The sequence below is a fragment of the Lynx rufus genome, unplaced genomic scaffold (genome assembly GCF_022079265.1).
Source record: "Lynx rufus isolate CCGP_SWC_20201006 ecotype Redwood Valley unplaced genomic scaffold, mLynRuf1.p SCAF_9, whole genome shotgun sequence".
Classification (NCBI taxonomy): Eukaryota; Metazoa; Chordata; class Mammalia; order Carnivora; family Felidae; genus Lynx; species Lynx rufus.
The window spans coordinates 69,788,877-69,816,392 of record NW_025814897.1 but is presented as its reverse complement, the minus strand read 5'-3'; the positions used below and the strand labels follow the sequence as shown (position 1 = coordinate 69,816,392).

At 50.5% G+C, this 27,516-nt stretch overlaps 1 protein-coding gene across 6 annotated transcripts in view; it reads right to left on the bottom strand.

The window, feature by feature from the left end:
- BMAL1 (basic helix-loop-helix ARNT like 1) overlaps window positions 1-27,516 on the bottom strand; it is a 99,808-nt gene that overhangs the window by 45,876 nt on the left and 26,416 nt on the right. For 5 of the 6 annotated variants that reach the window (XM_047072579.1, XM_047072583.1, XM_047072582.1 and 2 more), the window contains exon 2: window positions 24,196-24,268. The exons of the other annotated variant lie outside the window; for it this stretch is intronic. The gene's annotated coding sequence lies outside the window, so the exon portion shown is untranslated. The remainder of the gene's footprint in view (window positions 1-24,195; window positions 24,269-27,516) is intronic. 6 annotated transcript variants of the gene reach the window in all.

Below are 27,516 nucleotides of genomic sequence, written 5' to 3'. Positions count from 1 at the left end.
CTACAAAGGGGCAAAGAGACACTAAGATCTTTATCCAAAGTCATATAGGAAAACAAACAGCAGTCAGGAGCTGATAAGGAGAAGGGGTTAACAGTGGAGGAAAAGGAAATTCTATTTGTAGTTATTAATTGTCAGACGTAACAGAAGTGCCAGGCGCCTTTTGTTATGCTCACACGGGATCTCATCGAATCCTCCTCCTATCAACCTAAGGGGTTAGTTCTATCAGCACCTCTAATTTTCAGATACAGATACCACGTTTCAGGGAGGTTAGGTCCTTGCTCAGGACCCCAAACTAGATTTTGTCCAATCCTTTCTCTATTGCTTCCAGCTGCTTTCACTCCAGGTCCCTGGGCCCGCACCTCAGGGATCAGGTCCCTCACTTTGCTACTTAAATCTTTAGGAACGAATAACTGGGGTGCACGCTGTCTGAAAAGCAATGAACAAAAAGAAAGATGGTTCAATCCCAGCCTCTCGGCCCTCCTGGTTCAGCCACCGTGTGGCCTGTGCCCAGAGGTTTGTAAGTACAGGAAGCGGACTCCGGATGAAGCCAAAGACTCCTGAAGGAGCCCAGCCTGACCTGCCAGGGGTCAGGCCAGGACAGCCAATGTGACCGTAGGGACTTTTCCTGCCCCGGAAGGCCCATGCCTCCACAGTCTGTTCCACACTCCACAAGGTGGCAGGCAGCCCAGGGGCTGCAGCCCACACCACCGACGCAGGAAGGGCCAGACGCCGAGCGAGGGCTTGGTCACCAAACCTTGAAGTGTCAGGTGTGGGGAACACTCCAGAACAGTCACTGCAGCTTCATGGCATGTCCGCCTCTGCTTATTTAACCTTCAAATCATCCCTATAAGAAGATAGTGCTATTTCCACCTTACGGAAGAGGGAACCAAGACCACAAAGGCCTGGCATCTAGATACAGAGCTGGCGAGGGGCAGGGCCAAGGCTCAAGCCCAGGTCAGACCGGCCCCAAGCCCTCCCTCTCCTGCCCTTCCTGGTTTATGCACTTCAGAAAAAACAAAACAAAACAAAAAACGTGTATTTGACACCCTGCACCCAGCTTTGGAGGGCAGGTGGCCATCACATCCCCCTACCCCCTAACCTCTGGGGCTGTTCTGTGAGACTGAGCATTGGAGCAGGTACCTGAAGAGGGGGTCCATGCTTATAATCCTCAGGTACCTTTCTCCCTCAGCTTTCTGGCCACAAAACCATGAATAAGCACTTTAAACAAGGAACCCATTGCATCAGACTTCATGTTCAGGGAAAGAAAATACAAATAGCCCATATTTGTCATCCTGATCGAAACCCACCCCACGGGGCCTGGTGGAACTGGGACGAACCCATCTGTTGATGACCGTGCACAGGCCTCTGCCCCATAGCCCGCTGTGTGGAAACAAACCCTGAGGATATTTCATAGAAAAGGGTTCGACTCAGGCTCCGGTCAAGGGATTTCTTGGAAAGTAAGTCAAAGTAGGGCCAGGCCCCAGTCTAGCGGGCCACGAGCTTACATTGGGCACCCGGCCTGTGACATGCTATAGCCTCACAGCTAAGAGCACAAGCGTTGGAGCCAGACTGCCGGGGTCCACATGTCTGCTCTGCTGCTTGCTTGTGTAACTCTGGACAAGATTTGACCTCTGTTCCTCGGTTTCCCCATTGGTAATATGAGAATAGAGACAGTACCCGCCTCACAGAGTGGTTGGAGGCGGTAATAAAGGCAACTCACGTAGAGAGCCTACAACAGTGCCTGCCACATGGTGAGCACTCAGGGTGCCTGTCGTTGATGGGACTACTGATTGCCATGTCACAGAAAGAACGGCTGACGGCCCTGGAGAACACAAACCCTAGTGAAGGAAAGGGGGTCAATGAGGAGACAGGGCCAAGAGGCAGATTTGGGTCAGAAAGAAGGATTTTCTAACAAGCACACGTGTCCAAAAGACGGAGCAGGATGCCTGGGGTGTGGGCGCCTGAGGAGGCCCATGGGCCCGCCTGCCTGTCAGGAACAGTACAGATGAGGTTTTCCTGCACAGGACGGTGGCCAGAGGAAGTGACCCCTGACGCCCCTTCCCACTGCCCCATGCTAGGACTCTGATAACGAGCAAGTAAGTGCCGATAGGCAGGGTGTGGCCGAGCCGCCTGAAGGAAGCCGGGAGAGACTTTGGACCGTCTTCACGTACACAACCTTCGGGACTTTCACTTCATTTTCTCAGAACACCATCTGGGGGGTGGGGGTGGTGGCGGCAGTGGACGCCATGACCAGCAATGGCTCGGTGAAACTCAGAAGTGTTTCTTGAACACCTGCAGGGTGCCTAGCAAAGCAATTCAGAAAGCGTGAGATGTCAGAGCCGTGGCAACAAACTATCAACATTTTCTTACTCCGGAGAATCGAACGACAGCACCATCTACTGAAGCTACTGTTACTGGGGACACGGACTGTGTAGTCATCAGGTGGGCCCGCTCCACAGGCAGCGCCTGGGGCAGGAGGACCGGGGGTCGTTCCGGCTCACAGGCAGCCTCCCAACCATCGCTCTGGCAAGGTTTTGGTGTTCTTTACCACCGAAACTTCCCCTGACCTGGTGTGCTTGGTCCTCTGGGCACAGGCGAAGACGCTGGGACACAGGGAAATGGCCAGGAGCAGGGGAGAGGAAAGGGAATATTCTGCTCCTTGAAAAACAGATTCAGGAAGCATCCTCCACCATCATTTCAGTATCACCTTTGTCAACTATAAAAATGGAAAACATCCTTCAGAAGCAGAAACCATTTCATCAATGAAAAATTATCAGACGGTATAAAAACCGCGATACCAATCCAAGAAAAATGATCAAATTCTGGACACGAAAGCTCACCCAGCTATTTTCCAAGGATTTCATGTATAATCATGACTGCTAATTTATATGCTCTCAACTCTGAGAACTCAAAAGCGGGTAAGCGGCGTATCAAACCGATTAAGAAAAAAAAAAATTTATGGAGAGGACGCCGGAGACATTCTTTGTGCCGATTTCAGTTCTTTGCCTCCTGGAAACACCCGCCAACATTGGTGAGAACCACCGTCTGGAGTGGTTGGGGACTTACTGGGCAGGAAGACAGACCATCTCTTCTGCCTGGTAGGTTCCCGTCCCAGCCCATCGCGGTCCTTCCCCCTCGGGTGGCCTGGCTCTCTGCAGCTAACCCCTACTGCTGCTTCCTCCTGTATCTCCTCCCCGCTTGCTCCTCTCCGTGCTGACTGCTACGGCCTTAATTTAGGCCCCAGGCACGCCCCTCCTGGCCTACTCACATCCTCCCAAATCACTGGCCTCCAGCATCGCCAAGACGTGACTTTTCCAGAAGCTTCCACAGTCCATCCTTCCTCATCCTTTCTCCCCCCCGCCCCGCCCCCTCCCAGCCTCAACAAGAGAACTAACACCGAGGCGCACTTCTGCAGGCACCGTGCAGGGCATCAGCCCAGGGAAGACAGAGACAGGTGCCCGCTCACAGGCCAGCTCCCGTCCAGGGATACTGGCAGCCGAGTGCTGCACGAAGAAGGGTCCCGAAGGGCGGAAAGAAGCCACCATGAGCAGCACCTGGGAGCCCGAGGACGGGAACCGCCGGGCTCGGCCCCCCCCCCACACGCCATCCCAGCTTAGGGCAGGGCGCCGCGCACGCTCTGGACCGCCTGTCCCTGGCCTGCGCTCCAGTCCCTCACTCCCTTTGGTGTTCCCGTAAGTCTCCTCAATGATCCGCTTTGAGGGCCCCTCCAAAACCGCCGTCTCTACTTTCCCGGGCACCACTGTGGCACCATACTCTCCTCCCCCAGTACTCGGCAATCGTGCGGCACCCTCCTCCTTTGGCAACCTCCCAGCATCCATGAGGCTTTTCCAAGTGGGTCGGAGAGCAGCTGCTTTTACCTTTGCCTCAGTGTCCCAATACACAGACTCCCAAGTCCCCCTCACCATTCCCCCCACTCAACTCGCCGGCTGTTGTACTCACACAGCCCTGTCTACTTGAGCACGTGGCGGCCACTGGCCCGTCTTGATGTCTGCCTGCCCGAGGCTGGGAACGCTGAAGGACAGAAATCACATCTGTTTAGCTCGCTGGCTCCGGGCCTGGCACACGAGGGCCCCGTTAGGGCCCCGCTCCGCCATGACTCGCTGAGGAGCCCTGGGAAAGCCGCCCTCCTCCCTGGGCCTCAGCTTCCCCACCTAGACTAAGATGTACTCGGAGCTAGAGGGTCCCTGACGCCTTGCCCAGCTCTGACACACCACGAGAACACAGGCCACGAAGCACCAGCTGCGTGTCTTTCCTGACTGTGCGGGTAATAATCACTCAGTGATATCACCCTACAGCTCCTCTGGGTGGCACGGATCTGCCATTGCGAGGAGCGAAAACCCGGGAGCAGATACCCAGTGCTGGGGGGCGGGGGGGGGGGGTGTGCGCTTGTACCGCTAAGTATAATGGACAGCGAGGAGTGATTTTCTCTCCCTTTGAGAACATAAGTACACTCTTCTATATTTATACACCCCATCTCCTAATTTAGGCAGTGTAGAACTTTTTCTGATCAGCACTCACTTGCCAATAATCTCGCTCTACATCTAAATGAAGACTAGGAGTCATATAAGTTCACAGATTGAATGGATGGCTGATTTACAAAGCCCTTAAAATGTGGCTGCAGGCCGACGCTGGCAACCCCATAATTAGATATGGCATGCTCTGCGATGATGTATTTTTTACTGTTTTTTAATAACTCAGTTCTCCTTCTGGGATGAGGGGAAAAATGGAATTTGTTAAAAATAAATCGAGATTTAGTGGCTTTTCAGCCTTCTGCTGCTTGTTGCTCACAATATTCTATAAATAAAAGCAGCCCGGCCCTATAGTGCACTGTAAACACCCACAGACACTCAGAGCCAAATTCTTCCAATTATGACCCTGTGCCAGTTGCCAAGCTACTGCAAGGACCCACTTGAAAGGCGGCCATCTAGGCCATCTTCTGATTAAGCCGCCCTGTGACAAGGAGGAGGGCCTGCCGCTTTGGCACCGTGTCTAGTCTGAGATAATTGTTCTGTTTTCTTGAAATTAAGCCCTTTCCTCATGATCGAATTACAATTCAGAGGTAGATGAGAAGCTAACCACCTGTCCATCCGTCCATCTGCCCGGGTCACGCGTGTGCCTGAGATCCTGGGCTGTCACACGCTGGACTTCCATCAGGCGGCAAAAGTGCCTTCACGACAGCGTCTTTAACTGCACTGAGCAAATCAAGGTCAAATAAAAGTGGGTCAGCAAAGAACATGACAGGTGAGTCACAGGCGGCCTGCCCTTCTACTCAGCAGCTTTCCTCACTGATCAGTTTGGGTCCCTCTTGTCCAATGCGGCAGACTGAGACGGTCATTTAAAAATCCGTATTAGACCCCGCGAGGGACGACGCGGTCAGGTTGACTGCTCTGGGGCTCAAATGCCATTGCACAAGCTGGGGCTGCCCCGGCTGCCCAGCTTTCGTGTGGCCACGACCAGCCCTTGAAACACTGCATGCAGGGAATCAGGGGATTGCCGCGTGCCACGGTCTCACTGAGAGAGAAATTACTTCCAGTTCCTTAGGAACCGGAATGCTCAGGGCAGCGCTGAAGCACAATGGGCTCCGGCTAGAAACCAATCACCCTCCCTCCTCCCTTCAGTGGCAGATCTCCTGCGGGAGTGCTCCGAGGGGAGCACGAACCCCAGCAGGCCCAGGAGGCCTGCAAAAGGCCCCAGGCCACAGATCCAGCTGCAGAGGCTCAAACACTGAATGGGGAACCAATTGGTGAGTTCTCCCAAAAGAGAACTGATAGGTGCTCTGTGGCCAGATTTTCCAAACTCAAAACTGGGACCTACACTGAAAGCGGTAGAACTGTTTACAGCTGGAAAGTTTGGGACCTGGGGGTCACAAAACACGGAGCCTCACTAGAGAGGTCTCCCGTGGGTGTCCCATCTAAAGTGGCCCTTCCTTGGGGCGCCTGGGTGGCTCAGTTGGTTAAGCGCCCGGCTTCGGCGCAGGTCATGATTTCACGGTTTGTGAGTTTGAGCCCCACGTCGGGCTCTGTGCTGACAGCTCAGGGCCTGGAGCCTGCTTCAGATTCTGTGTCTCCCTCTCTCTGCTCCTCCCCTGAACACACACACACTCTCTCTCTCTCTCAAAAATAAATAAATGTTAAAAAAAAAAAAAAAAGATTTTTAAAGTGGCCCTTCCTATAACTCACTTACCATCTGGGGGTCCTCATTTCTTAATTTCTGAAATGGTGTCTTTTCTTTGGGCCCCCCTCTGATTAGAAGGTGAGCCTCATGAGAGCAGAGACCCCCTCTGTCCTGTTCTCGAGTATTTCCAGGACAACTAGAATGGTGGCTGGCTCATGGTAGGTGCTCGATAAATATTCATTGAGTAAACGAATCCATGCCAGACCTCTGGAAGTACCAGTGTCTCTCGATGTTCATGGCCATGGTATGAGGGGAAATCATTACCTCTTCTGTAACAATGAGAAAAGCAAGGCTCAGAGAGGGTGCATATTTTTCCCAGGGCTGCACATCTAATGCGTTCATGGAGCTGGGATTCCAAGCCAGGCGTGAAAAGTTCTAATCCTGGCTTTGAAGTGAGCATCTGTTGCTTTTATAATTTAGAAAAAGCAAAGGAGAAAAACTTTAGAGGAAAAAGTACGCATCAGAAAAAGCTTTACATCAAATGATCTAACATATGACAGATTCGGTTCCTGTGCCCTAAAAGCCCAGCTGCAGAGGGCATCGGCACCACAGGCCTGTAGCCAGAGCGGGAGGAAGGGCTCTGGGGCCCCCATTATGGAAGGTCCATTCCTGTCTTTCCGTGGGGCTCCAAAGGCCAGGCAGGAAAGGGAGAAGCCATCAGCAGTGACACCCATGACTCCTATCGCTGTTAGAAACAGCAAGCTTATTCCAGAATTTGCTGGAAAGTTTCCAAGGAGAGGCCTGCAAGCAAATTAGAAGACTGCGGAGTGTTTGGAATCTGACTTCCCTTTATACCCATACCTTGAAAACTGGAATGAATAAAAAAAAAAAAAGGAAAGGAAGCATACTTTTTAAGACTGAAATTTTAAAAATCTTAAAATTGAAAAGCAGAGATTTACATATATCTCAATTTAGAACACTGAACCCTGCTGACGCTGAGCTTCTGAACCTTTATAATCTGTATATCACAATAAAATTCCTATTAGTCTGATGATATTTTGAGCCAAACCTCCTCCCCGGCCTGTCTGCTAGATGCAGGCAGTGGTTTGAACTGATGTGTAAATCAGCAGGTCGGTCCATCAAAATGACTGGCCAACTCTAGTGCGTGGACACATTTCTCAAATATGGGAAAGTAATGAAAATGGCAACTCGTATCGATAAAACAGGTTTTTCCAAATGCTACCAGGACAACCTGTGAATACAAACACCCTACAGAAAGAAAAGCCCCTCCTGATTGTGAATGAGGGGTGGCAGGACTAAAGAGAACCACATAAGCTAACCTTTTGGAACACAATTTCTTAGCTACAATTAATTTCTGGGTGGGCTTCGGGGCAGGTGTCTCATTAACAATATTCGTCTTGAGAGTATTTACCACATGCATTTTTTGGAGAGAGGCTCCGTAAAATTCACTGGATTCACAAACTGATCTGTGACCCCAAAAGACAGGGACCCCCACCAGCCCTCTCTGCTGCCTCTCCTGTTTTCTTTGGACAATCCTGTAACATAAACAACAAGATGGCTTTCAGAGTAGACAAGATGACATTGACAGTCAGGGAAAGTCGCCCAAGCTCTTGCCTGAACAGCCCGGCCACTGGGACTGCTCACATCAATGAGTGAAAAGAGGTCACTGGCTGGAAGGGACTGGGGGGGCTACTGAGCAGAAGAGACCAAGAGAGCAAACTTAGTGACCAGTGTGTCTTAGGCAAGATGAACTTGGGAGCAACATTGTGAGACAGGAGAAAGAACAAGGGCTTGACAGCCAGGCAGGGCTACCTTCAACCCTGGCCGTGTAGCCTTGAGACAAGGATGATGACCATGACAATGGCGACGATGATGCCGAAGACAATATCTACCAAGAGCTATTATTTACCGACGGCACAAAGTCTAGCATAAGGTAAGCAAATACTTATATACTTGTGAAATAATATATGCTGTTAAATTTTCACAGCAACACATGAACCTTCTCTATATTATCTCCATTTCCTATATCTGGAAAAAGAAGGTGATGAAGATTAAGTGGCATGCCCAAGGTGCACTGCGAGGTTGGGATTCCAACCTGGGTCTGTGCGACTCTAAGCCCACGCTCTCAACTACTAAGGTCCACCGCACTGCCAAGCCTTGGCTTCCTCATCTGTGAAAAGGTTAATAATACTCACCCTGGCAGGGTGGTAAGGGTTGGACAGAATGCACGGGAAGTGTTTAACACAGTACCTGGCACACAGGAACTCCACAGGGTAGCTATTAATGCAATGTAATGCGATGGCATCTGGACCTTTGGAAGAGAGAAGAAGGATGGTGGGAGGTGGGCATCTGGCTATACAGATGGTGCAGCATTTCACTTCACGGGGTTCGACAAACAGGATTAGGAACTTTGGACCAAGGCTTAAGAGCCTGGGATGGCATATTCTCGGGAACAGAGAAGGGACACCGCAGCAGGATGGGTAGGAATGTGTTTACTCTGAGATGAAAGGCTTTTCTTTGAAAGTTGGAGAGGACTGGGGACTTTTTGGAAGGAGGAATAAGTCAAGCCTCAAAAGAAAGTTTTCAAGAGGCAGTGCCAAACAGCACGGCTATTCCTGGGCTACAAATACATGCCCATCGACCACCCGACTCTCTGACACCCGAGGGAGAAGAGTCCCTGTGCGTGTTTGCAGCAAGGGAGATGCTGAATCCCCAGGTTATTGGTAAACCCTGTCCGGAACGTGGGCAGAGCAGAAAATCTGTCGTTACAGCAAGTCTCCTTTGGAAGTCAATATGAAGAAACGTACCCATTGCAAGCGAGAACCAAAGATTTAGTGTGGCTTGTGGTGTGTAAGAGCAAAGGGCCTGTCTGTGGGAAAAAGCATCAGCCTCGCTGACATTGCCATCTTGACTACCCTCTTATTGAAAGACTGAACGGGGGAGTCTGGAGAGCCGCAGAGTCGCTCCTCAGAGAGCCAACGGCACTGCAGAGAATGTGCATCCCAGGGCTGACGTCTGCCGGGGGAGAAGAACATCACGGAGTATCGCCAGGCTCTCCCCAGACCAGCTTCGCCCCTGTGTTTCTTAGAAAGGAATTGCTCTACCAAGTTACCCCAACAGGCACCAAAGACGATCAAAGGTCCCCACACCCTGTCACGGGTCCCCTCTCCTCCGTTCCCACAGCCCGACGCAGGACGCAGCATCAATTTCCTGGACCAAATTAACTGCCTCTAACTAGTTCTGCTGCCCCCTCCTACAGTCCAGCCCCCACACTGCCACCAGCTGGCTTTCTAAAATAAAAGTGCTGACCACGTCACTCACCTCCTGAAAGATGTCTACTAGATTTGCACTGCCTACGGAATAAACACCAAAGTCTTCACTTGCATTAATTCATTCATTTTTTTTCTCCCCCTCATCAATCTAATGTGTGATGATCACCTCCTGCGCGCCAGGCTCTGTTTTATGTCCTGGAGATAGAGTGGTGAATGAGACAGGTAAGGCAGGCACCCGTCCTCGTGGATTTACATTCTAGGGCAGTAAGGCAAACACTAACGAAGACAAACAGATACAGAAGTCAGGTAACAACGGATGCTAATAAAGAGAAATGAGGCAAGCTGAGAGGATCGAGGGATCGGCTAAAGGGTGGGGTTGGACAGCGCATTTTAGTCCTTGAACATGGTGACTAGAAGTCTGTTCCTCTCCGGCCCTCATTTGAACGGAGAACAGAGTGCAGCGAAGGTGAGCCAGGCAGAGATGTCGGGGAAGACAGATTCGGGGGGAGAAGAGCAAGGGCCAATGCCCCGAGGCAAGAAAGAGGAACAGCAAGAAAGGCACAGTGGCTGGAGTGGAGTGAGCAAAACAGAGAGGTCCAAAAGGAGAGATCAGAGAAGCAAGAGGGGCTGGCAGGCCATGGCAAGCAGGTCTATTCCAAGGATGCCGGGAAGCCACCGGAGAGTTTGGGCAGGGAAATGATACCATCTGATTTACCTTTTAAAAGGTCACTCTGCCTGATTGTGCGCAGCACTGGCAGCAGTGGGGCCCTAGCGGAAGCAGGGAGACCTGCTGCGAGATGGGGGGCATCTGGAGGAGGGGAGGGAGGGGCGGTGCTTTCAGGGTGCACTCTGATGGGAAACCTGTCAAGAACTGTCCGCAGACAGCGTGAAGTGCAAGGTTTGGAGCAGGATCCAAGGTGATGCCGATATGTTGGGCCTGCGTAACCAGGGAAATGGTCCTGCCACATAAAACGGGGAAGCTGGGGGAGGGGCAGGGTTATGATTTTGCCTTTTTTCCTCCCGTTAAGAAGAAAAATACCAAGACTTGTATTTAGTGGCGTTGGGTCTGGGATACCCATTAAACATCAACGCGTGGATGCTGAGTGGGCAGCGGGTATGCGGGTTGGGGCTCCGGAGAAAGGTCCGAGGGCGTCGTCGTCCCGACGACCACCAGGTCCTCCAGCTGTTGGCCTCAGCTCCAGACACGCAGCCAGGCGTCACTTCCTCCAGGCTCTGGCCTCCTCCTGTCTGGAATGTTCTGCCTGCACACTTCTGCAGTGTAGACTCTTACCAGTCCCTTAAGACTTGCTCAAAAGTCACCTCTTGTCTATGAGGCCCCTCCTGACTGCCCAGGGGAGAGCGCCTAAGCCCCTCCTTCTCCCACAGTGCCCTGTCACATGCCCCGATGGCCTTGTGTCACCCCTATTTTCGCCCTTCCTCGCTGTGAGCTTCCCGAGGGCAGTGAGTGCAAGACTATTCCTCTGTGCACCCTGCCTCCTAACATAAGGCCTGGGCACGGCAAACGTTTGCCAAATGACCGGAGTTCTCCTCTCTGTGAAGAGACGCAAAGGAGCCACCTGCATGCAGGCTGGTGGACACTGCCACTGCTGTCCGCAAGGGGACGGGGGGGCAGTCAGGCGTCACCGCAGCACTGCCACCGCTCAATGTGGTAGAACGGTATCTGCCTTCGAGCAGTTTCTCAACAGCACGCGGGAGCTTCGAGAAATCCACGAGCCGAGTATCTCAGGATGTGGTGAGGTGTCGTGAGCACCGCACCTGAGAAACATGTGTCGGGTCTCACTGCAGGAACCCCCAGCGAGTCCAAAACCAAAGCACTCAGGAGTCAGAGACGGAGGGAAGGAAGCAGCCCTCATGTACGTGGACTCCTGTCCTCCTGACGGTGAGCCCGGAAGCAGGTCCTACTTGCCTTCTTTCGTAGACACAGGCAACGAGCATCCGAGAGGTTAGGTGATTTGCCCAGGGTCACAGAGCCGGGAAGGACAGGAACCAGGATTCACACTCAGGTCTTGGCCAATCCAGTGCCTGCGTTCCTTCCGGCAGATCGTACCATGGGCAGGATCCTTAGGGACCCTCTCAGCCCCACAGTGTGCCAAGGATATGTAATTCTGGGGAGGGGATGTGATCTACCCACTGTGACTGAGGAGTCACTAAGCCCCTGACTCCTGGGCCGGGCTCCTAGAGCACTGCGCGTGCACGGTGCCAGGCATTTCTTACAGGGCACAGGCAAAGCCGAGCACAAAGTTTTAACAGTCCAACCTATCTGCTCTCAAGTGCCCTAGAAATAAAAGCGAGGGACGGGGTGCCTGGGTGGCTCAGTCAGTTAAGCGTCTGACTTCGCCTCAGGCCATGACCTCGTGATTGTGGGATCGAGCCCTGAGTTGGGCTCTGCACTGACTGTGCGGAGCCTGTGTGGGATTCTCTCTCTCTCTCTCTCTCTCTCTCTCTCTCTCTGTCTCTCTGCCCCCTCCCCACTTGTGCTCACTGTCTCAAAATAAACTAAAACAAAACAAAACAAAAAAAAGCAAGGGGAATGGGAAACTGTATTTTGTACCAACTATTCCTGTGATCCTGGGACACCATCAACAGGTGGGAAGCCAAGTGAGAACGCCGTGAGTGCACGGAGAGGGTCACAGAACCAGCCCTGTGAACCGAGCGGACTAGCGTGTGGCAGCCTTCTCGTTCCTCTGGGCAAGTGTTCGCTGCCCACCTACTGTGTGCGAGACACTGAAGAAAGCAGCACAGGACAGGGAGAAGAAGCCCGGCGTTGAACCGTGGCTCCCCGACCAGCACATCGACCTCTCTAAGCCTACTTTCTTCATCTGTAAAGAAGAGCCCTGTTTCACAAAGCTGTTCTGGCTAGTGAGTGGGGTGACCCATGCCCCGGGTATACGGCAGTGACCCAGTCAGCACCAAATGGCCGGGAGTTTGTTCATTGCTGAGAAAGCAAAAGAGGTTTACTCATGCTGGAGAGAAAAGGAGTGGACGAAAAGGTAGCCACACCAAAGCTCTTGTAAAAACTTAGCAGGACTGAAGTAGCATCAACCCTCTGAGGATTTACCAAAGCATAAAGAAATCCTTTAAGAAATTTTGAGGCGCTGAAATATCTTAAGGCAGGGTGGGGAGGAAAGGCAGAATGAAAGGGAAAAGGAAAAGAGAGAGAGGAAGGATTTGAATAGATCAGTGCATTGGTAAGAGTCAATGAAGTTAACATATATATATACATACAAAATAATGTCATTTGATTGCTGATGGATAGAGTTGCCTATTCATTATGTATATTCTTCTCCGTCAGGCTCCTATTCAATCTTCAATACCCTACTTGCTTGATAATTTCTTCCACCACCACCACCCCCCCATTCACCTGGAGGTTAATTAATCTTCGCTCTGTTAGTTGATTCTTACAATGTACACGTCACATGGTCTCTGCTCATTGGGTTCCCCTACCTAACAGTGAGTTCCTGAGAGCACATGTTGTGTATGATTCATCTTGGTGGCCTTCCTCTGTCCCTAGGATCCCCAGCCAGCAGCCAGCAGGTTGGAGCATCCCCAGAGGAGAACCTTCTCTCTACAGCAGGAAAAGGAGCCAGGACTCATATTTATAAGTATCCATTCTATGCTGAACATTTGAGAAGCACATTCCGAGTCTTAATTCATGTATTCTTCAAAATGCCCCATGAGGGAATTATTATCCCTATTTTGTAGAAGGGAGACACTGAGGCTCAGGGAGGTGAGGTCAACAGCCAAAGTTTCATACTGCTAGTAAAGGTGATGAGGCCAGGATTTGATTCTCGGTCCATCAGACTCCAGATCCCCTTGTTTTCAGTAGACCAGCCCACCTGCATGAGTCTAGTGAAGCTGACGGCATCCAGAAAGGATGAGTGGTCTGGACATCGAATCTCCCTGCAGGCTCATAATGAGGTTAGTGCTAAGGAGCTTTGACCAACACAGGGTAACCTGTTAGCAAAAGCCAGGCACCAGGTCAGAGGGACAGAGAGGAGGCCTCGGGAGAAGACAGAATTCTAAATTTCAGATACAGTTAGCAAATGGCAAATTGACCATCTCCCCAGGCCCATCCTGTCTAAGGAGAAGAAGACACATTCTGGGTCAGCAGTTCTCGACCACGTGTGATCAGTTAAGTCCCCTGGTCCAGAATTCACAGATCCTTTCTAAACACTGGGGAAGCATTCAAGAACACGATCCTAAGTGTTAGCACTCCTGGGAGAAAGCTGGGGACAGAAGTGACCACGGGACATCTGGGAATGTCACTTCCTTGTCCTTTCTCCAGCCCCAGCCCTGTAAAGGAAACTTCCAATGGTGCGCTGTAGGCCCAAAGCTACATCTCAGCCTCACAGGGGTCTGACTCCACTGCATTTGGAGGACCTGCGTCCAAGAGACTTTTCCTTACCAGCTGTGCAACACTCAGTAAGTCAGATCTTCTTTGGGCCTAAGTGTCCCCAGATATAAACAGGGGGAGGAGGAGAATGCCTGCTTCAAAGGGAGGTCGTAGGGACGCTATGAGAAAACACATGTGGGAAGAAACTGTCCATGTCAAACGGCGTTCAGATGTAAAGAAGGGGTGCTGGGAATCGTGGGGTACCTCACCACATCACCTGCTGCCCCCCTCCCCAAGTGTCCTGGGCTTAAGGCCCGGCACTCCCGGGTGCAGCTCCTTCAGTGCTGAGCTGGCCTCCGTACCGATGGTTCAAGGGAGAACACAGGAGTGCTGGGAGAGCTGTGGAACAGGAAGCTATGATTTGGCCCTCCTCTTCCAAAGGCTACCGGGCACAACAACAGCCCTTAAATAAGTAGTTAACAATTGGCTACAACAGTTGAGGAACATTTTTGTCATCATGCAGGATGATAACCATCACCAAAATCAAAATATGAAAATCATTTAATTAAACCTATAGACTAAGACAAACGTATCATTTTGATGGCATATTTGTGAGTTTTTAAAGTTTTAAGTGTTTAAGCAAAAAAAAAAAAAAAAAAAGAAAGAAAGAAAAGAAAAGAAAGAAAGAAAGCTAGATAATTAAAGTTATAATTGGATACTCTTGGGAGAAGCATGAATTGGTACAGCCTTTTGGGAGAGCAATTAAGCAATATTGATTCAAATTTTATTTAAAAAAAAATTTTTTAAAAAATTTTTTTTTTTAACGTTTATTTATTTTTGAGACAGAGAGAGACAGAGCATGAACGGGGGAGGGTCAGAGAGAGGGAGACACAGAATCTGAAACAGGCTCCAGGCTCTGAGCTGTCAGCACAGAGCCCGACGCGGGGCTCGAACTCACGGACCGCGAGATCTTGACCTGAGCCAAAGTCGGCCGCCCAACCGACTGAGCCACCCAGGCGCCCCTAAAAAAAATTTTTAATGTTTATTTTTGAGAGAGAGAGACAGAGCATGAGCAAGGGAAGGGTAGAGAGGCAGGGACACACAGAATCTGAAGCAGGCTCCGGGCTCTGAGCTATCAGCACAGAGCCCGATGCAGGGCTCAGACTCATGGACTGCAAGATCATGACCTGAGCTGAAGTCGGATGCTTAACCGACTGAGCCACCCAGGCGCCCCTGTGTTGTTTCAAATTTTAAATTCAAACTATTTAAGTTGGAAGTCCCACTTCTTGGTGCCTATGCCACAGAAAATCTCATGTAAAAGTTCACAAGCGTGTACAACAATTCCCACATCAGCAGCCGTGGCGATGGCAAAAGATCAGAACCTGGGTGTCCACCAGCATGGGAACGATTAAACAAACTTGAAATGTATCCATACCATGGAGTACGGCTGCCAAACATAAGGCACGTCTACCTGTACATAGCGACTTGCAAAGATGACCATAAGCACTGACAGTCGGCCCCTGAAAGGAGAGCTACAGGATGGTACAAATAGAGAAATTCCATTTTTACAAAACAAAAGTGAAAGTGCGTATGTTGGAGATAAGGGCAAAGGAGGCAGAAGGAACACAAGTGAATGAAAAAGTCCAGGACTATACCCAACAAAGTCTCAACTGCCCATCGGTGGAGAAGGCTGGAGGTGGAGAAGTCACGAAGACTTCCTTCCTTCATGCGAGTGCACTTTAGTGTTGTCTGAATCTGCTACAAGTGTAGACTCCTTTGTGATGACAAAAACAAACAAAAATAGCCCTAAAAGGTCATACAACGATGATAATTTTTAAAATTCCAGTGCTTGCAAGCACCTAAAGTGCTTGCAAGTGCCCTAAAGTAAGCATCCCGGGACGTAGCACAGCCTCTCCATCTCTGCCTGTGGCCACTGGCCCTGTGCACACCCCTGGGCTTGCCTAGGAAAAGACTACAGGTGGGGATCGTCTCCAGGACTGAGAATCTCAAATCCCTCAGCTATTTCAATAAGAATTCTACCAAATTACAACTATTTCAACAAGCTGGCTAATAAAAAGGACTAAGTGTCTTAGTCAAATTTTATAACATCATAAATTACTGAATTCAAGTTCACTTGTTGGCAGCCTCTCTTAAATAGGGGCCATCAAAATTGATATCCTGCATTACCCAACATTGTATGTTGACTGAGTCTCCACTGAAGAGTTCTTAAAAACTGCTTAATGAGGAAATCCCACAGGGAGGAGAGACGGTGACTCCCCCAAATCCAAAACGGGCCTATGTCAAACACTATAGTCACTTGGGTTCTCATAAAATCCCAGCTTATGGGGTGAAGTAACCTTCCTATCTATGGCCAAAGTTGCTGATGAAACAAAATAATCCTAAATCAATTCAGTGTCTACGAGGTGTTGGGTTACGTTTAGGAGAGACCGCCCAGTCCGTGACCTGCAGGCCAGGTGAGCAGCTGGGCAGGGCTGGGCAAGGGTGGGTAAGGGTGGGCAGCTGGGCAGGGCTGGGCAAGCCAGAGAAGCCACTGGAGGAGGGACTGCCACTCTTCCCCAATGCCATCAGACCTCCGATTTTTCACGCAGGTTAGAAATCCAGATTTCTAGACAATATCTACCACGTGTCAAGTGTTGGCCACATATTCCAAAGTTTTACAATGTCGTGAGCACTGACAAAATACATCTGCCGGCCAGATGCAGCCCATGAATCAAGTTCTCAACCTCAGCCTGAAACTATCTACATTTTCTTAATGGGTCATCTTTGTGCAATTTAATTTTTAGAAGGATGGGAGGAGGCAGGCAAATAATATGGAACGAGAGTCAAGTGTTTGATAAGTAAGAAAATATTTCTAACGTACTTGAGGAAACAATGGTAGTTGTCTGGGTCAAATTCTGAAGAAATTGTTAAAATTTGTTGGCTATACCAGGCATGAAGCACTTGAGAGGGAGAACTTCCCAGGTCCAGAGCAAATTTCCACAATTTACTGTCAATGAATCTCCAAGAACTTACTCGACTATGTTTATCGTAGGACACTGAAAATAACAACATCAAGTACAGATGCTAGGTGTCACTCAGGCATTCGGCATCCGGGAGCACCAGTGTGGGTCATGCAGCCTCTGGGCAAGATTCCAAGAGAGGCCTGACGAATCTCCCTCCAGAACCAAAACCAAACTCAACCAAGACTTAAGAGTCAACATCAGAAAACTGTGCTCATTTTTCCCAAAGCCAAAAAAGTCACAGCTATATTTGTGCTAATAACAATATCTGCACATAAACTGCAACTCACAAAGCGCTTTTCTGAAGCACTAGCTCACTCCTCGGAGCCTTTAACTGCATCGTAGACTTTGTATCTCGTCCAAAGTCGTCTTACAGTTACTGCTAATGACACTACTTTTCAAAAGCGACAATGATAACAGATTATTTGGCATTTGCTACATGCCAGGGCTAAGCACATTTTCATTTCCCCTTCACACGAGCCTCACAGAGGTGATCACTAGGATCACCATCCCGTGCGGCAGGGGAGGAAACTGAGGCCTACAGAACTTGGGTGGGCAGTCTGAGTTACACCATCAGCAGGCACAGAGCCGAAATACTGAAGCAGGTCTGCTGGGGCCCGTGCTCTAAGCCAATCTCAATTTGCTGCTGGCAAGTGTACCCAAGGCGTGGCCAGGGTCCTTCTGCTGCTCCTCCCCCACACCCACTTTCCCCACTTGGTCAGAAGCCATTTTTTTAATTTTTATTTTTCCCACTCAAAACTGGTATGAATCACTCCGGGCTCAGCCAGCCTGGCCCTACAGGGCCCCGGAGGCCTGGTGAGGTGCCCCTGGCGGACCGGCTTCCTCGCTGCCAGCTTAAGGAGGGTAGCCAGGCCTGCTGGGGTCTAGATGGGGCTTTCACGTCACCGCTGTCTGAATAGGGTCTGGGAAGCGGGTGCTGACAAGTCACAACAACCCTGTGAAACGGTCACTGAGGTACCAAAGAGGCGGGTGGAGGAGAGGGGAGGCGCCTGCAGCTTGGGAAAGGAGAAAATATTTATTTAGCCAACGGCTATGAAATATCTATTATTCGAGGCCCCATACCAGACCCATGAAAGAGGGAGACACTGTCTCCAATGTGCACAAGGATAAATTATGCAAACAAAAACACGGAGCAAGAAACACACACACAGCCCCGTTCATACACATATACTCACCAACACAGGTACACGTACACGCAAACTGCATCGTCCGGCAGCTGCCCTTAAGGCGGTAACCTCTGTGCTCCCTTCCCCAATTCCACAGACCCCTCGGCCCTGACTATGCCAGGTACTGCCCTGCCACAGACACCACGCCACGGCTGGTCCCCAGGGGTGCCAGAAGGACAAGGAGGGCAGGCACACAGATCACGATGGCCCTCGGTGGTCAGAGCCATCCCCAGAGTGTGTGCAGGGCCATAGGAAGGTGCTGGCTCTATCCTAAGGGGAGAACAGGGTCCACTTCCTTACAAAAGGGGGAGGAGGTGGAGAAAAAGACAAAAGGAGTGGTCCTGGGGGTCTGAGACAAAGGCATCCCAGCGAGGCACAGACTCTCAGCACAGCGGCTCTGACATGGAAACAGGTGAGGGGTACCGGCTAAAGTGTGTGGGGGCCCTGGGGAGCCCCTGTGGCCCATCTCGTCAGATGCCCGTGGTGCAGGGGGCAGGGAGAAAAAGCGGGACGTCAGGCAGGCTGTGGGGCAAGTCCATGTGGCACACCTACCTACAGGGCAGACCCCCACAGTCCTGGGCTCACCGGGCTGCCCAGTGGAGGGGCAAACCTTCACTGATCTACAACCACACAAGTAAACGAAAACCGGCCTCTGTGGCGAGCACTGCAAATGAGCGGGAGTGTGGGCTGGGGGCACGCATGGCAGAGGGACCGCGGTGCAGGAGGGAGGGGGAAGGGCGCCAACCTGGTCAGCACATGCGGCAAACCCCTGCTCGCATGTCCCGTGTTGACCTGGGCCTCAGTCCCCTCAGATGGGGCGTGTGGGATCATAATGATGACACTTGCCGCAGCCAACACCTGCCGAGGCCCTGCCACCATGTGCCTGCCCGCCAAGCACTCTGCCTGGGCTTGCCAAACAGCCAGCGAGCCGTAAGCGATATGTCACGAGAACGGTGATGGTGACGATCAGACCCAGGTTTCTTATCGGGGAGGTCATCGGACGCTTCCTAGGAGGCGGCACATTAGCGGAGGTCTGAAGGCACAGAGTGGGCATGGACCAGATAAACCAAAAGGAAAATGCATCCATGCGGCGGGCAGCTTTTAAAAAGTCCCTGAGGACACCTCCGGATGAGGACAGCAGCTCCAAGTGCCAGCTGGAGCACCCTGGTCAGCAGGATGCCTCCATGGTAAGAACGGCTACTTCCTCTAGGAAGCCCTCCCAGCTTGCCGTGAGCCCCCACGCAAAAGCTGCACGTTCAGTACAATTCCCCAGGTCTGTGGCAAAACTAGGAAGTGGAGAGGACGAAACGAGCGTTGAGCCGATGGCCCCGCATGAAAACACGAGCACGTACTGACTAGCGCCCGGGTGCGCTGTGCCCGCTCCCATGGGGAGTACAGACGCTGACCTGGCATCTGTGGGGTCTGAGCCTCTTCCTGCGCCACTCGTCGGTGTTCACCGAGGACTTTACAGGGCTCCAAGGGCAGATAAAGAAACCCCTGGGCGTGTCCACAAAGGACTGCTAGCTTGTCCTCACCCCCTAGCCAGACAAGTATTCTCAGCTAGGTGATGGGGAAGAAAACCTGTCAGCGGTTAGCAAGAATCGTCATTTTGGCTAATTTAGGAAATCTGGGATTCACCCGGGCTGAAGCTGGGCAGACCTCACTCCTGAGCATTCCTTGATGGGTTATTTTTCATTTTGAATTGCTGTTACTGTTCCATCGACAAGGGAGATTTTTGAAAGTCAGGGGCAACGAATGTAAGGAAGTTACATTCCCGAGGCCCCAGCATGCTGGGAGACACAGCAGGCGGCCACACACCCACACCCAGAGCAATGCCTCCTGCACTCAAAGCTGAGGGGACAGGCGGGTGGCTCTGCCCAACGCCATGGCTGATGAACCTCCAATTTCAAGTACATTTGATCACGTTCTAAGTCTGTGCAAACAGACTTTACTATCCTTACTTCAACACACACTTCCTGAGCCAGATGTACTATGCTGGTACTGAGAACCAAGAGTGTGTGTGTGTGTGTGTGTGTGTGTGTGTGTGTGTGTGTGTACACGCGCACATGCATGTGTGGTCCCCACCCTTAAGGAGCTCAGTTTACTGAGCATAACAAGTAGTAAATCAACAGTGTGCTGATAAGCACTTTGGAAGAGAGAAATGCAGGGTGTTGTGGGAGACAAGAGGAAGGTCGTCCCCAGGTCACAGAGAGGAGCAACAGGGGAAGGAAGGTGTCCGGAAGACTGGAAACCTGAACTGAGCTACTGAAATGGGGAGCAGGGCACAGGTCATTCCCCAGAGGGCCCAGAGGTGATGGCTGGTGGGAGGCTGGGCCGAGGTTAGAAATACATGAGGAATGTGCCCACAGGCCAGATCATGAAAGCCTGAAGGCCTACCAAGGAGCTTAGGTTTTATCCTGCAAGCAATAAGGAGCCCTTGGAGAGCTTTAAGCAGAAGAAAGCCATGATCAGATGTGTGAGTTATAAACATCATGCTGATAAGGAGTGTGGGGGTGGAATGAGGGAGGACAAAAATGGACACAGGAAGAGCAATTAAGAGGCTTTTGAAAGAAATCCAAATGATGAGTCCTAAGGGAAGGAGTAGGGAGGGAAGAGAAGGGAGTGGACAAGTGAGAAGGCACCCTCTTTACTAGGATGGTCACCCACAGAACAGGACAGCGGAGGGAAAGGACAAAGCCAGGGACGACTTGTGAAGGAGACGCAACTTGGGGCTGCAGTCCCAGGCACGGCAGGTGACACAGGGAGACAGACGCACCTGGCCGCGGGGCAGGGATGGGCCTGAGGTGCCCGCGGGCAGTGGACAGCAGCCAGCAGCGCAGCCTAGGAGGAGGTTCTGTGCTGGATATGTAGTTCTGGATGACTGCAGGGTAGAAAGGAGCACTGCACAGGCTCCGCCGGGGAGAATTCTCGCGGTGATGAGAAAGGGACCAAGCAAAACCCTACCAAGCTAAGGACAAAAGAAAGAACACTAGCAAAGCAGGCTGTGGAGGCAAGGGCTTTGGGGCTGGAGGAGAACCTGGAGAGGCAGGCAAGGTGAGGTGAGGCGAGGCAAGGCGAGGGAGCACCTACCAAGGAGGGGAAGAGACAGTTCAGAGGCCACAGACGAGGGGCCGGAAAAGGGAGTCCTCACTGATGGAAGCAGTTAGGTGTTAGCAGCCACGGCCCAGCAAAAGAATTTAGGAGTGTTGACAGTTCAGCTGACGTCTGTAGAAGTCTCAAACAGAATTATGACTTTTCCCCCAACAGCCTCACTGTCTTGCTTCATTTCTTGGTGGGGCCTTCCGATGACCCTAACTAAACTGTTGGCCACCCTCTCCCTTTACTTTACTTCAGGGCGTGATCACGCCTGCCTGACCTTACACACCACGTCTCATACCTTTATTCTGTCTGTCTCCCCTACTAGAAACATCTTCTCAGGAGTAGCCTCATGAGGACAAGAGGCCGTGTCACCTCTACAGCCACGGTGCCAAGAGTCAGTGCCTGGCACACAGAGGTTAAGCACCTTGTCCCAAGCCTCTTGGCTCATTACAAACAGCAAATATTCACTGAGCACATAGGACATGCCCAAGCCATGATAGATGCTGGGGGTGTGGGGGGAAACACCCGGCCCTCAAAGCTTAAAGTTGAAGGTGAGCAGAGACAAATACCAAATATTTAAACAAAAAGTCGATTATAATTGCCGCAGAGCTAGGGCTGAAATCTGTCATGCCTTCCAGTGATATTTCCTTTCCAAGCCCACGACTGTCAACCTTCTCCAAGTTCCTCCAACCCAGGAAATTTTTACCTGGGGAAACAGTTAAAGCGATTAAGGTTTGGTCTTGATTTCTTGCAGAGATCCCACACTTCCTCCACCCTTTCACCAGACTCCTAGGAAGTGGAAACACCCACACTAGGCTCTGAATATTTAACCCGCATAGCTCAGTCCGTCCCTAGTCCTTCTACATAAGTGGGAGGAGTAATTCCAGACTCAGGTGAGAGAAAACAGGAAGCAGAGTCACCCGGGGGTCAGATCTGGGTTCAAATCTCCTGTAACCTTGGGCAGGTTACTGAGCCTCTTTATGATCTGATTTCCTCACTACTGATGTGAGAAAATGAACTCCCCGTGTTGGAGGCTGTTGCAGAGAGGACCTAAAACGACACCTGTAGAGCACCAGCACCGTGCTGGGGACCTACCGAGGGCTCCATAAATGGTGGCTCTGAACCACTTACACCTGCTGCCTTTGTTCCCAGATCTCAAACTGCTACATTCACACAAACCAAGCCAAATGTGACTTAGAATCCAAACCAAAGAACGTACACTCAAAATGCTCAGAGCACAAATTGATAACCTGGTCGGATGACCTGAGGACACATCTCAAACTCCCATACATGGGCCGACCCTCCAGTAAGAGGTCTCATTTGAGTCTCCTGGTCTACCCTCTCTTCCCCTCCATTGTGGCAAATGCAACTCTTTCGCCGACAGATCGCATCTTGTCTCCTGGCAGGAGTCCAGACATGGGCTGGGTTCCGTGTGCAAGCTGCGGCACAGCCGTGAGCACCACGCCTCCAAGGGCACATAAGAACACAGTCACCAGCCCAGGGTGCACACAAACCCCCAAGCACCGCTTGGCTCCAGAGAAGGAAAAGAGCACCGGTCACAGCATGTTGTGCCTGCCTCAGAGCTAAAGAAAAGGTAACTGCGACATGCAAATGTGTACTCCCTTCTTTTAAGGCCCACACTCTCTATGGGTGGTCTATTTTCCTAGTGTCTTCAATTCTTTATCCCTCATTTATGTCCAACCCTGTGCAGCCTGGAGCCCTCATCCCCCATTCTCCTCCTGTGGCATCCTGTTCCTCAAGGCCACCTGTAACCAACGTGTCACCAAGTCAGCAGCCTTCCTTCAACTTCCTTCTCCATGGTCCCTGCTGCCCCCTTCTCTTCCCTTCCTGGGACTCTCTCCTCCTTGGCCTTTGGTTCTCTTCTACCTTTTTCTTCCATCTGGAATTATGCACATTCCCCAAGGCTCAGCTCTCCGCTCATCATGGGGAGAACTCATTTAATCCCACGGCCTCCCTTCCACACCTCCAGACCAAACCCTCTCAGTCCCAGCTTCAGCCCTGCACTTCCAATTGTCTACGGGACATTTCCTGTGGATGAACCGCTGTCATCCTGAATTCAGTGTATCTAAAACCAGATGCACCAGCTACCCCTCTCAGTCTCCAATGTCTACATGTGCCAATGATGCCACTGTGAACCACCAAGTTTAAACTTCCATTTTCTTTGGCTCCTGTTCTTAAAGTCTAAGAAGACTGTAAATCCTATGGATCTCCCTTTGCAACAGCTCTTCTATTGGTCCTTTGCCCCTGTTTTCACCACTGTTAACCACATGCCATCATGCGCAGATTGCTGCTGTTCCTTTGAACAAGCCCCATGCCTCCTGTCCAGCTATGAGAAGAACGGTCCTAGCGTGTCGCTTCTGCCATTTCACTTCTTTTCCCAAAATAACCTCAATGGCTTCCCACTGCCTCCAGGACAAAGTCCAAGTGCCTTAGCCTGACATTCAGGGTTCAGAGAAGGAGTCTGAAAACAACAGCCCACAGGCTAAATCCTACCTACCACCTGTTTTTGTAAATAAAGCTTTACTGGGACCCAGCGGTGCCCATTCATTCATAGCTGCTTTCATGCTACAACAGCAGAGCGGAGTAGCTGTGATAGAGACCGCATGGCCTATGAAGTCAAAAATATTTACCGTCTGACCTTTTACAGAAGAAGTTTGCTGACCCTGGTCTAGAACAATCATCTCTTGCCAAAGGTCTGGCCCATGACTCCTCTGAAGCTCTTGCTCCTGTGGGTCTGTTGCTGAGCCCACTGTCTTTGTGTCTTACGCCCACTTTCTCAAACCCGAAAACCTTATTTCACTCTTCTCCGGATTTTTCCTTCAAAACCCAGCCAAAGCCCGCCCTGCCATGAGCCTGGGTGCCATGAGCCTTACACCTCCTGGATGCCCCTCCAGAGCATCTACTTCATAAACCTACAGTGAAATTTCACTTCTCCTGTGGATCCCTTCTGCATGTACTACAGGCTTCTCTAGAGTCTAGGCTTGGTAACCTCCACAGAGCTGTGCCAATGATAACTTTCTTGCCCTTTATTCTAAATACCGATCCTCAACAGCATAATTTGGTAAGAAGGCATCAAACAAACTTACCAGTGAAGGCCTAGGATTCCACATTTGAAAAGTTAAGCTTGGGTCCAAATGCGTGCACTCTAGCCAGCACCACCTAAAGCCAACGAAATAAGAGTTCAGCTTAAGAGAGGCTATTTATACACCGTCTTTCAATTTACAGCCCCCAATAAGTTTTGATTTACCATCCTCTCAGGATGCCCATTTCTGTTACTTTGCCCAGAAAATTGTGCTCATTTTTCAAATCCACTGGACAGTCTTTCCCTAAGAAGCCTCCCCAGTGTCCCCAGCAAGCCGGGCACATCCCCCTCTCAGTTCCCATGGAACTCTCCCATGGCGAGACATTTATGGCAACACGTGACACGTGGTGGGAGCATAATTTCTTATTTAGGAATGGGGGTCCCTAGAGTCTAGGCTTTTCAAGAGCAGAGGCCTGTTAAATTTACCCCTACTCTCACCCCACTGCCTAGAACGCTGTGGGCATTTAGGTAGTCTTCAATAAATATTTGTAAAAATGTGAGGAAAAACAACCCACTTAATTCATTACCACATGCCTGGGTATTGAAAATTCTGCTTGATCACAATTTTCCCTATAGAAAGGCATGCCTCAATCCCACTGCTTTTAATAAGCAATGGCTTAACAGGAAGGATTCATGAGATTAATGGTCTAAATGCACACCTTTGGAATGACACTCCCCTGGGCAGAGAGCCTTCAGAGGCTTCCAGAATCTAAGAAGGCAAGCCCAACTCCATAAGCAGGCCGCCAGGCCTGCACGAACTGGCCCAGCCTGAGTCCAGAGCCTCAGCTCGAGTGGCCTCCCCCACTGACCCCACAATCCAGACAAACAGGCCTGATAGCGGGCCTTCTCTGTATTCCCTCCAGCTGGAGGTCCTTCTTCCCTTCCCTCCAAATTATCTCCTATTGAAATGCCATCCATTTCAAACACTATGTCCCAGACCAAGTTCATGATGGGGCCAATAAGTTGTTTTTTTTTTTCTCTCTCTCTCTCTCTCTCATTTGTGTGTGTGTGTGTGTGTGTGTGTGTGTGTTAAAACATACATAACAGAAAATTTATAATCTTAACCATTTTCAGGTATATGGCTCAGTGGTATTAACACGTTTGTGTTACTGTGTAACCATTACCACCATCCGTCTCCAGAACTCTTTTCCACAAAACTGAAACTCTATACCCATTAAATGATGACTCCACGTTCTCCCTTTCCCCCAACCCTTACTCCCAGTCTCTGAAACCCAGTATATTTTTGTGAAATGAATAAATGCTGGATAAAGACATGAATGAATCTGACCTCAACCCTCCTCACAAAAGCCAGAAGGGCTGTCCCACAGCACTAGACGCCCATGGCACTGTCTTCATCGTTCTTGGATTTCTTTCAATCTACAGCAATCCTGTTTTGCACAACTGTATTCTTCTTCAGTGGGCAAACTGTGACTTCTTTTGAGAGGTTAAGCGCTGGTCCAGAACATGCACTTGGCCTGTCCTCCATGTTGCCAGACCCAACAGGCAAGCCTTAGTCTTTGTCTTATAGCTCTTGATATCAGTAAACCATTCCCTCTTGCTTGACGACTCCTTTCACTTGGCTTCTAGGACAGCACTCTTGTTTTCTGCCTGCTGTTTCTCACTGGCTGTTCTTTCCTTTTGCTGGTTTTTCCTTCTCTCCTTGCCTCTCAATGTCAGAGTGTCCCGGGGCTCAGGCCTCATTCTCATCTCTTCTCTGTATGCCTTCACCCCTCGGTGATTTCGCCTAATGTCAGGGATTCAGATACCATTTGTATGCTGAGGATGCCCAGATTTTTCTCCAAGCCCAGATCTCTCCTTTAACTCCTGACTGGTAGGATATATCCAACTGCCCGCTTCAAGTAAGATGTCAAATAGGAGCTCTGTGTAAGTCATGTTCAATGTCCCAAACTTAACATGTCCAGTGCCGACCCCTGGCCTTCCCCCAGACCTGCTCCTCCAAGTGTTCCCCATATCAGGCTAAAGACAACGTTCGTCAGGTTGCCCAGGTCAAAACGTTTATAGAGTCATTCTTGTCTCCTCTCTCTTGCTCCATATCCAATCCTCACCAAAATTGGTTTGTACTTCAAAATATATTCAGAACATGACCATTTCTCACCCCCTCCACCATTACCAACATAGCTGATTACAACAGCCCCTGCACAGGTGTGCCTGCCCCCCACCCCTCCCCTGTGCTTTGGCTCTTGGTAACACTCCTCCCTCCATCCACAGTCTATTCCCAGTACAGGAGGGAACTGGTCACAACGTAAGTCAGAACAGGTCATTTCTTTGCTTAAAATCCTGAAAAGCCTTCCTAGCAAGGCCAATGCCAAGGAGATGAATGTTTATAAAGTAGACCTGCAGGCCCAGGGGCAGGCATGGGGGGAGGAAAGGTCTTCGGGCCAGGGCCCAGCTCCCATCCATCTGTCAAATGGCAGTCCTGGCTGTGGCTCCTATTATCTGATTGCAAAAAGAAAGGAAACTTTAAAGGGAGACAAATACAATCAGTCAGCTTCCTTTTCCAGTTGAGGCACCACAAAAAGCCAACAGCACTCACATTTCTCAAGAAGCACATAAGATATGTCAAGTCTGCTACCACTTAATAACTGGTTTCCAAAGATAAATCTAGCCTTCTGGAGAATAGTTATTACCCCCCCTTGGTGGTGGTGGGGGGGATCCTCCTTAAGCCCCTCTTTTTCTTGCCTCCTCCAGCTGGTCACCAAGCCCTGGTTGCCTCATTGTCTCTAGACTTTCTCCCACTCCTCTTTACTGGTGGGATGGCTGGAGGTGAAGTCCAAATGACACAACTAAGGGCTTTAATTGGCTCAGGTCTCTTCGGCTCTCCTTAGAGCTACAGTGGCAACCTCCTAACCTCTACTCACTTATTTATTTCCAACCACAAACCCAAACACAGTGTCTGTAATGACTTTTAATAAAACCTAAAAACCTAAATATGATCAAGTCCTCTGTTTAAAACTCCCCAAAGAGTTCCTACCTTGTTGTACCATAAATTCTTCAAAACATAGTACAGTAAACCATGCTAAAGACTCTTTTTTTATTTTCCATAGATGCTTTTCTTCTGCCTTCTTAAAAAAGACCATGAAGGCCCCAACAAGGGTGGGCAAATGGTCCAGCCCGATTAGACTACTCCACTCCCTGGCTGCAATGACAGGCACAACATCCAACCTAAGCCAGGCCGAGACTTGCTCTAGAACTGACATATAGATGCAGAGAAAGGAGTTGTCCCTTCACTGCAATTGCTGGACTGGGTCTGTCAGCAGTGGTGCCCCCACGAGGAGCACGGTCCATCTGCAGTAGGAAAGACTGA